Consider the following 9,154-nt stretch of genomic DNA (forward strand, 5'->3'; position numbering starts at 1 on the left):
ATTAAAGAGGCACTGACTTGAGATTTATAAAGTCCAACTTGATCTCAAGCTTTTCCTTTTGAAGCTTTAATTTCTTTTGTACCACTGATTGTTGCCGTTTCATAACACTATTCCACCCATATAACAGAGAGCTCTGCAATAAGTTTTAGCTGATGTGTGTGGTAACAACAAGACATACATGCACACATACCTGAACTTGATTGTTTATGTTCCTATTCACAGCATCTGCTTTAGCGTTTGCATACAGCCATTGAATCAAACCATTATGGATCAATCTTAGTTGATGGGCACTTTCAACATCACCCAAACCCGATTGCAGAGATGATGACTTCTTACTCTTGAACAAACCCATTAATCCCAGATTCAAGAATTTCTCAACACCTTTGCTCCTAGAAAGACTAGTAGGTGGTTTCAAGTTCGAAAACGGCATCAGTTTGGCCTTGTTTTCAACCGACATGGTAGGTGACCTGATGGCCCTGGTGACAACGCCCACTCTGACGTTGAAGCACCTTGTGAATTAATCCTCCGTATGACATTTTTAATGGCGAACTTTTTATTCATCTTAGGAGAACTATCAGCTGACACCGGATGGAGATTACTTGAATCCCAAGTAATTCCTCTCGATCTATTCCTCGTTGCCACCTCTTTCAAATACTTCGAATAACTTCTATCCCAGATTTTCTCGAACTCTGCGAAGAATTAGTTATGGTTAAAGCTGGAGAATCAATTTTCGAGGCCTAACATTGATCACTAATCTCCCCTTCAGAATCAACAACACAATTATCAGTCAAAAAATCCGGTTTCCTCTGAGACGACGAGATTTTTTATAAAGAGCATTCTCGTCCACTGAAAATCTCCCGGGCACAATATTCGGAGAAGAAGACGACGATGTCGACGAAGATGAAGATGAGAACGATTTTCTCGAAAAACCCAGTTTGACTCGCACTAACTTCCTTGTCATTCTCAATAAACCTACTGAACTCTGTATGACTCGTTTGTTTGGTGAGTGAAAAGTGTTGGGGATTTGATCTTTTCTCGTAGCTTTTCCGCTCGATGAAATCTTTTAGCCTCTCGTTTCCAAGATAATCGGCCAAAGTATCAAGCTTTTTCGAGTTTGATGAAGAAGAAGAGTTAGTAGTGGCGGTGGAAGAAGGCCAAAGGCCTCCAACTAAGCCACCGGAAGGATCATCAAGGCTGCGGTGCTGCTTTCTGGTATCCACGGAGGTGGATTTGCGGCGGAGAGGGGATAAAGCTTTGTTCGGGGAGTGGTGACCGGAATCATGTGTGGGCGTCGAGGAAGGCGAAGAAAGGAACCGAGAGGCAACCTCACGGGACTCGGATCGTCGGGCTTAACGGATTGCTCCGATATGGGTGGTTGTTCATGGTTTTGGGAACTGCTGGGATTGATTAGAGAGAATCTGGGAATCGATGTTGTATGTTTTGAGATGGAAAAAGATGAGAAGAAAAACAAACATTTGAACGTGGCGGCAAAGTAGATAAGTGATTTGAGATTATATTAAGATTATGTTTAGAGTTAGGCCGGAGAGTGACAATGGATTCTTTTATCATCTCCTTTAATCATCACCGTTGGAGTTTTTGAAAAAATCAACAATTTTTAACTCAAAACCATTTGCCGTTAACAGACAAGAGTTGCCTAATTAGAGTGTCTATTTTAAATCATTTTTTGAAAAGTTTTAATTATCTATTTACAACATCGATATCATATTAATAAAAAATTATTAGTTTAATAATTAATTTGAGTGTTAAATATTAATATTAATATTAATATAAATGCATCATGTTTAAAATAGACGCGGAACATAACGGGATTATAGAGGCTTATCCCTCCTCAATTTTGAAAAATTAATTTTTAGTTTTTCAAATATATGCAAAATCTAGTAATACTATATAAAGTTTAGGGTAAAGTATAATAATAGTCACTGAATTTTCAGACACTTACATTTAGATCCCCCAACTTTTAAAACTTGCAATGCAGTCCTCAATTTCATTATAAACCTCAAATTCCATTTCGATCTCGAATTTCCTTCTTCACTTTTCTCTTCTAATTCCCAGCACAACTAAGTTTTGTTAGCAATGCAGAGTTGACAAATACTACTAAGATAAACTAAGTATCATTATTAAAAGTCACCAACAAAGCTAGAATTATTTTGTATAAATGATATATAATAATTTCTTCGTTTAATCCTTGTGGTTAAAGATTTTCCAATAGATTATCAAATATAATGAAATCCCAAACAGAGCATTCACCTCTCAGTCCCTTTCGCAATTCGAAAGGGATTATGACAGGGTCAAGTAGCTACTTCAAACATACTACCCTGTCATAATGTCTTTCCAGTTGCGTGCATGCAAAATTGTCTTCTAAAACTATAATCAATACAATTCAACTATAAATTTTCCGAAGCATGTAAAAAATCCAATTCGTTCACGATATATCCGTCCCATAATCAACATGAACTTATTAAAAAGAATACGAGCTCACAGGATGCCGAAAACCACAGGTCGGATCAATACAATTCCCAGTAAATTGGTACCAGCAATATCTAGGATTGAGCCTGGCGATTTCACTATGTCGATACTCACAACCAATTCTATGATTTAAAGAAAAACCAAACAAGAAGATTAAAAAAAATAGCCTAAGACCCTATTTCACTTTTATTCGAATAGACTGAATATCTTCATAAAGAGTACTAAAAGTTTTGATTAAGAAGAAAGAAAGAAAATTAGATGGTTTTGGTTCAAAACTAACACTGAATATCCAGATCATTGACATGCAGTTCCAGGAAAATAAAAATTTCAACAAAAAACACACAAAGCTGAAAAATGGGAAAGTGCGAAAGAGGAAAAGCTTACTTCCGAATAGCCCAAAAGAGAAAATAAATACCTTCTTGCAAGTGAGGGGAGAGGTCGGTGTTCCGTTCCAACAATTCTTCTTCCATTTTTTCTTTGTAAATAAAAAGCTGAAAGACAGAGCACTGCTTGGGTTTACAATTTACATAGCGAAAAATTGGAGAACAAAAACCAAACGAGAGTGTATGTGAGTGAAAGAGACTGACAGGTGAATGGACTGTTTGGGATTTCATTATATTTGATCATCTGTTGGAAAATCTTTAACCACAAGGATTAAACGAAGAAATTATTATATGTCATTTATACAAAATAATTCCAGTTTTGTTGGTCACTTTCAACAATGATACTTAGTTCATCTTAGTAGTATTTGTCAACTCTGCATTTCTAACCCCATTTTTTTCTCACAATCATTTCATCGAACATATACGCTTCACCTGAGATGACTTGTATCTAATATTACACCTTGAATCATTGATGGTCCCGATAGTCCCTTGGTCGGGTCTTTTCTCAATGGACCCTTATTCAAGTCAACGCCTCCACATAATTCAAAGTTAGATTAGAATTTCTCATGCATCCCCAACTGAAAAGTTACGCAGGAAATGAGAAGAGAGAAGCGAAAAAGGAAATTTGAGATTGAAAAGGAATTTGGGGTTTAGAATGAAATTGAGGAATATGTTGCAAGTTTTAAAAGTTGAGGGACCTAAATGCAAGCGCCTAACAAGTTCAGTGACCATATTGCAAACGTACTAAAGGTAGTGTAACGTCGGGGACCATATTGCAAACGGACTAAATGTTGGGGGACTGTATTGCAAGTTTTAAAAGTTGGGAGACTTAAATTAAAACTTTAGAAAAGTTCAGTGAATATTACTATACTTTACGCTAAAGTTTAATATAAATACAAATTAACAAATTTAACAAAAATGATTAAAATAACGTGTGAATCAATTTCAACGTCTAAATTCAAAATAACAATCCAAGCATACACCCAACTAACATATTACAATCAAATTAACAATTCACATATACATCAAACTAACATATTGAGTCGAGTTACTTGCGAACTTATTGAGTTGAGTTGGACATTACTCGACTTAAGTCGTTAAGATCTCAAGTTGAGTTTAATTTTGAATTGAGTAAACTCAAAATCAAATATTGATTAAAATTTTAATCGAGCCTAACTTGAACTATTCAACTCAATTAGCACACTAAAAGTAAAGTATTGTTTCAATTAAATAATTTCATCAATCTAATTATTAATTCATACATGTTTAAAAAGAAACCACATCATATCAAAGCTGACGAAATCTGAGTCACTTCATTACAGAAATGACGTTATTAGCAAAATTAGAACATTAAATCTTCATTTCTCAACGTAAAAACTAATGAAAGGATAAAAATATTGTCCATGTTTGAAAAGTTTTTAGTTTCGTCGCATCATGTATAGGATGACAGACGGGTATAATTTCGTGGATTCTGCACCGTACTGATTTCAATTGGAGTAGGGATGGGTATAATTTTAGTGGGTAGTGGGCGGGTGTGGATTTAGAAAGTGGTATCCGTCGCGAGTAGTGGGCGGGTGATGGGTTTGAGACCTTACCCGCCCCACATCCGCCCGTCCACTAAATACCCATTAAATTTTGGATCATTATGAATTTAGGTATAATTTTAGAAACTAATTTATAAATCTTAATATTGCATAAGATATAACTTATAATTTAATCATATATTAAGTATAATTTTAGAGACTAATATTATGCTTCTTAATGGACATGTTTGTTTTATGTTTGTTGCTTATGTATACCTTAATGTTGCTGTCAGGCAGGTCTAGCCGAATACATCTTTAGTTGGGTAGTGAGTGTGGGGATTGATTTGAGAATGTACCCGTGTGGGTGTGTGTGGATTTGAAAAAATTTTACCCATCATGGGTGGTAGATTTAAAAATATTAGGTGGGTATGTGAATAGAGGAGGGGATATCCGCACCCGACCCACCCGTTTGCCATCCCTAATCATGTATGAATTATCAATTATACTTTATCTGGGCCGAAAAGCCCAAAAATAGAAGTTGTGGGTCTAAAAGTTTTAGCACCAAATCGCAGCAGAACTAGATCCAGTGAGATCGAACCCCCAAATAAAGGTTTAGGGTTTTTAACTTCATATCTAGGGTTTCTAAAGAAGACTTTCTCTTTATAAATGATTCGAGCTCGCCTCTTCCCCTCACATTTTTAACTTACAAGCAGTTCCCAAAGACAAGTCCTTTGTTTCATCATCTTGTTTTATCAGCTCAATTTTTTCGAATTCGTTTAATTAAAAGTTGTAAGCATTCAAGTAATCGTTTTTGAACCTGTTTGTTTTCTTTTTTCATCTGCACGAACTCTCCCGGGCTTTTCTGAATCTCTATCTATGAAGATCAAAGCCCCAATGTTGGTGCTAAATCCACGCCGTTTCACGTGTTGCGGAATTGCTTTCGCTTATCGACCGGCTCTTCTGTGTCTAATCGGCGGCTAAATCTCCCATCTTGTTTTTGCCTTACTGGACCTTTAGCTTGTTTTCGACGAATCCACCGGAAATTAAGTTAGTCATCGAGGCGTATATTTGATTTTGTGGGGACATTTCCTTTAATGATATATTCTCTAAAATCATCCGCTAATATATTTTTTCATTTGATTTGGTTTGATTTTTCAAGTTGGTTTTGGCGATGATTAAGTTTGTTTTATCCGCGCTTCTGAGAGCAATCCATGAAGCATATCGATGGTAAAAATGGTTGAATTTCTTGATATGAGCCAAACCAAAACATTTTTTAATTAGAAAATATTATTTTATATTTAATTTTTGCAATTTAATTATGTTTTTGGCTATGATGATTTACAATACAGCTTAATATGCCAGTTCTGCTTCAGAGAATTCTTGATTGAGAAGCTGATTTAACTTCTGAGCCTAACTTTTACATAATTTAATTTAATTATATTGTTTTTTAATTGATTTGAATCAGTCTATGATGATTTATCCTATTGTTTGAGATGTAGATTCCCTCGAGCCCTGATTATCAGGGAACATACTTGGGGTGCTTCATCTTTCATGAAACTACTGGATCTTCTTGAGACTTCATTAAAATTAATAATCATTTTTAATCCTTTATTAATACATAATTTTTTTTGATAAATTTGCAATATATTGTTTTAGTGGGACAATGATGATATAATATACTTTTGGATGAGGTGCTGTGGAGCCAAGAATGAACCTACTTGGTAGAAGCCGTGATTATATGATATTGATGGATTTAGCTGATGTTTTCATGTATTGTTCATGAATTTTTCACTTAGATGAGCTTTTATTGTTTGATTTTGATTGAGTTTAACTATACTCTGAACCTCTTACTATTTAAATGTGGTTTAGGGTCTGGAAAACTCGTGCAGTTATGTGCTGTTATCAGCTTCTTCTCTTGCATCTTCGCGAGGATGGAGTTAAATAACGGCACTAAGTTATTCTTCTGTTAATTGTTCCGGTGGAGCCTGTTGAGGAAGGATTTTGTACTAATGATAAATCCGAATTATTTTGATGTTAATTCCAAGTAACTGGAAAAAGGAAAGTCTAGAGAAATGAACGATCTCCGAACAGTGATGTTCGTTGGTTAAATAGGATTGTGGCTTCCTCAAGTCATGTTTTCTTACTTGCCAAACAATAAATCTCCTTCCATATTTTTCAGAATATGCAAATATACTTGGTGTATATAAACGCATTTACTTGGTGGTAAACGTGCAAATTTGTTATAATTTTGTTGTATTTTTAATATGGTTATTCAATAATTTTGATATTTACTTGGATCGACGGTGCTTGATGGGTTTCTCCGATATGGGTGGTTCACTGGCGTTGTTAATGTTTTTGGGAACTTCTGGAATTGATTACAGTGAAACTGGGAATCTATGTTTGTTTTGAGAAAAAATTTACAAGAAAAAAACATTTGAATTTTTGTCCCGCGAGTGACAATGTATTCATCCACACAATCTATATAAATGATTCAAGCTCGCCTTTTCTTTTCACTCCCTCAACTTGTCCTTCCGAAACTGTTTATTCTTTTTATCTGTACGAACTCTCCCAGGCTTTTCTGAATCTCTATTTATGAAGATCAAAGCCCCAATGTTGCTAGATTCATGCCGTTTCACGTGTTGCGGAATAGCTTTCGCTTATTGACCGGCTCTTCTGTGTCAATTCGGCGGCTAAATCTCCATTTTTTTTGCCTCACTACACCTTTAGCTTCTTTTCAAAGAATCGTCCGGAATCCAGGCTAGTCATCGAGGTGTATATTCGATCTGGAGGTATTAAACTTGAGGGCATTTTCTTGAATGATTTCTCCTCAAAAAATCATCAGTTATACCTTTCTTCTTTTGGTTTTTCAAGATGGTCTTGGCGATGATCAAGTTTGTTTTATCCGCGCTTCTGAGAGCAATCCATGAAGCATGTTTACGATAAAAATGGTTGAATTTGTTGTTGATATGAGCCAGTTCAAAACAATTTTTTAAATTTGAAAATGAAATTTTGTTTTTAAATAGTAGAATACTGTTGTTGTTTTTTGGCTATGAAGATTTGCAATTCAGCTTAATATGCCAGTTCTGCTTCAGAGAATTCTTGATTGAGAAGCTCGTGAGGCTCCATTTTACATTGTCCTTTTTTGTTTTGGTTTGAAGCAGTCAATGATGATTTCTCCGTTTGTTTGAGATGTATATTTCCTCCAGCTCTGGTAATCAGGGGAACCTACTTGTGGTGCGTCATCTTTCTTGAAACCACTTGATCTTCTTGGTACTTCATTAAATCTAATTATAGATTTTTAATCCTTGCAATAAATTGTTTTAGTGAGCCAACGATGATACAATCCACTTTTGGATGAGGTGCAGTGGAGCCAAGAATGAACCTACTTGGTAGAAGCTGCAATTCTATGATTTTAATGGATTTAGCAGAGGCTTTCATATATCGTTTATGATATTTCCCCCCTAGATGTGTTTCTATTGTTTGTTTTTTGTTGAGTTTAACTATACTCTAAACCTCTTACTAATAAAAACAAACGTTTGAAAGTGGCGGCTAAGTAGATAAGTGGTTTGAGATTATATTAAGATTATGTTTAGAGTTTGGTAGTGACGAGGGAATCATTAGTATCGAATTGCTATATTTTCTCCTTTAACATTGAGAAGGTGATCTCATTTCTGAACCTCTCTATTTTACATAAATTAATTTAATTATGTTTTAATTTGATTTGAAGCAGTCTATGACGGTTTATCCGTTTGTTTGAGATGTAGATTTCCTCTAGCCCTGACTATCAGGGGAACCTACTTGGAGTTCATCTTTGATGAATCTACTGGATCTACTTAAGACTTCATTTTAATCTTTTATTAATTCATATTATTTTTGTTGGTGATAAATTTACATTATATGGTTTTAATGAGCCAATAATGATATAATCAACTTTTGGATGGGTGCTATGGAGCCAAGGATGAAATTACTTTAAACACAACTAACAAAAGCTTTTCTAAGCTCTTTTTCTCTCGTTTCTTTTCTTACTTGCTTATATTACCCATTCCATTTCAAAACTAAGACTAACGACGAATATAAATAGGGATAGACATGAGTCTCGAATTTGATGGGTTTTGATCTAACCCGAACTAATTGGATTTGGGTGGGATCGGGTTATATTTTTTTAGAGGTTGTATTCTGGTCGGGTTAGGTTCGAGTTTAGAGTGAAAAATACTTGACCGACCTAAGAAAAATATATAATTTTTTTTAGAGATAATTACAATAATGTCTTTTTATATATAACTTGTTGTAATTAAATCAATATTTTTATTGAATAAAAATAATTTTTTAGTAAATATATTATTTTGGGTCAGGTCGTTCAAATTTTAGCTCAAAAATTAAGTTTGGATAGGGTGAAAGGTTTATATTTTTAGACCGGGTTGAGTTTTGTTAAAAGATGTATAATTTTCAGATCAGATCAGATTTTATTCAACTTGACCCGACTCATACACATCCCTACATATTTATATATAGGAGTGGTAAACAGTCAAATGATTGTTGCCATGTCGTGGTAAAATTCTTTAGTTGTTGTCACCTTATCTAAGCTATTGCCCGTTACTTCATGAGTTGTGTTATTTTGTTTGCCATTGACTTTTCAACTAATAAAAATGTCCTTTATTTCCCGCTTCGACACATGTTTATTATTCTATCTTTATTTCTTGCTAAATCAATTTATTGTTGTAAATGCAATAATTTTATTACTTTATTCAACTACATTTATCA

At 34.6% G+C, this 9,154-nt stretch overlaps 8 non-coding genes and 1 pseudogene across 8 annotated transcripts; 8 read left to right on the plus strand and 1 right to left on the minus strand.

Annotated features, from left to right (window-relative positions):
• Nucleotide 1: 1 nt before the first annotated feature.
• LOC120116814 lies at nt 2–2,957 on the minus strand (annotated as a pseudogene).
• A 2,274-nt stretch (nt 2,958–5,231) lies between these two features.
• LOC120118200 lies at nt 5,232–5,378 on the plus strand. The gene has a single exon (XR_005515729.1). It is a non-coding gene; the product is annotated as a small nucleolar RNA snoR134 (small nucleolar RNA).
• A 181-nt stretch (nt 5,379–5,559) lies between these two features.
• LOC120118237 lies at nt 5,560–5,652 on the plus strand. The gene has a single exon (XR_005515734.1). It is a non-coding gene; the product is annotated as a small nucleolar RNA U36a (small nucleolar RNA).
• A 63-nt stretch (nt 5,653–5,715) lies between these two features.
• On the plus strand, nt 5,716–5,808 carry LOC120118178. The gene has a single exon (XR_005515724.1). It is a non-coding gene; the product is annotated as a small nucleolar RNA Z223 (small nucleolar RNA).
• A 49-nt stretch (nt 5,809–5,857) lies between these two features.
• Nucleotides 5,858–5,970, plus strand: LOC120118222. Its single transcript, XR_005515732.1, has one exon. It is a non-coding gene; the product is annotated as a small nucleolar RNA Z278 (small nucleolar RNA).
• Nucleotides 5,971–6,244: 274 nt separating this feature from the next.
• On the plus strand, nt 6,245–6,351 carry LOC120118230. Its single transcript, XR_005515733.1, has one exon. It is a non-coding gene; the product is annotated as a small nucleolar RNA snoR97 (small nucleolar RNA).
• A 596-nt stretch (nt 6,352–6,947) lies between these two features.
• On the plus strand, nt 6,948–7,091 carry LOC120118208. The gene has a single exon (XR_005515730.1). It is a non-coding gene; the product is annotated as a small nucleolar RNA snoR134 (small nucleolar RNA).
• A 180-nt stretch (nt 7,092–7,271) lies between these two features.
• LOC120118186 lies at nt 7,272–7,367 on the plus strand. The gene has a single exon (XR_005515726.1). It is a non-coding gene; the product is annotated as a small nucleolar RNA U36a (small nucleolar RNA).
• A 67-nt stretch (nt 7,368–7,434) lies between these two features.
• LOC120118216 lies at nt 7,435–7,511 on the plus strand. Its single transcript, XR_005515731.1, has one exon. It is a non-coding gene; the product is annotated as a small nucleolar RNA Z223 (small nucleolar RNA).
• Nucleotides 7,512–9,154: the final 1,643 nt, after the last annotated feature.

The sequence above is a fragment of the Hibiscus syriacus genome, unplaced genomic scaffold (assembly GCF_006381635.1).
Source record: "Hibiscus syriacus cultivar Baekdansim isolate YM2019G1 unplaced genomic scaffold, ASM638163v2 tig00000916_pilon, whole genome shotgun sequence".
Taxonomy (NCBI): Eukaryota; Viridiplantae; Streptophyta; class Magnoliopsida; order Malvales; family Malvaceae; genus Hibiscus; species Hibiscus syriacus.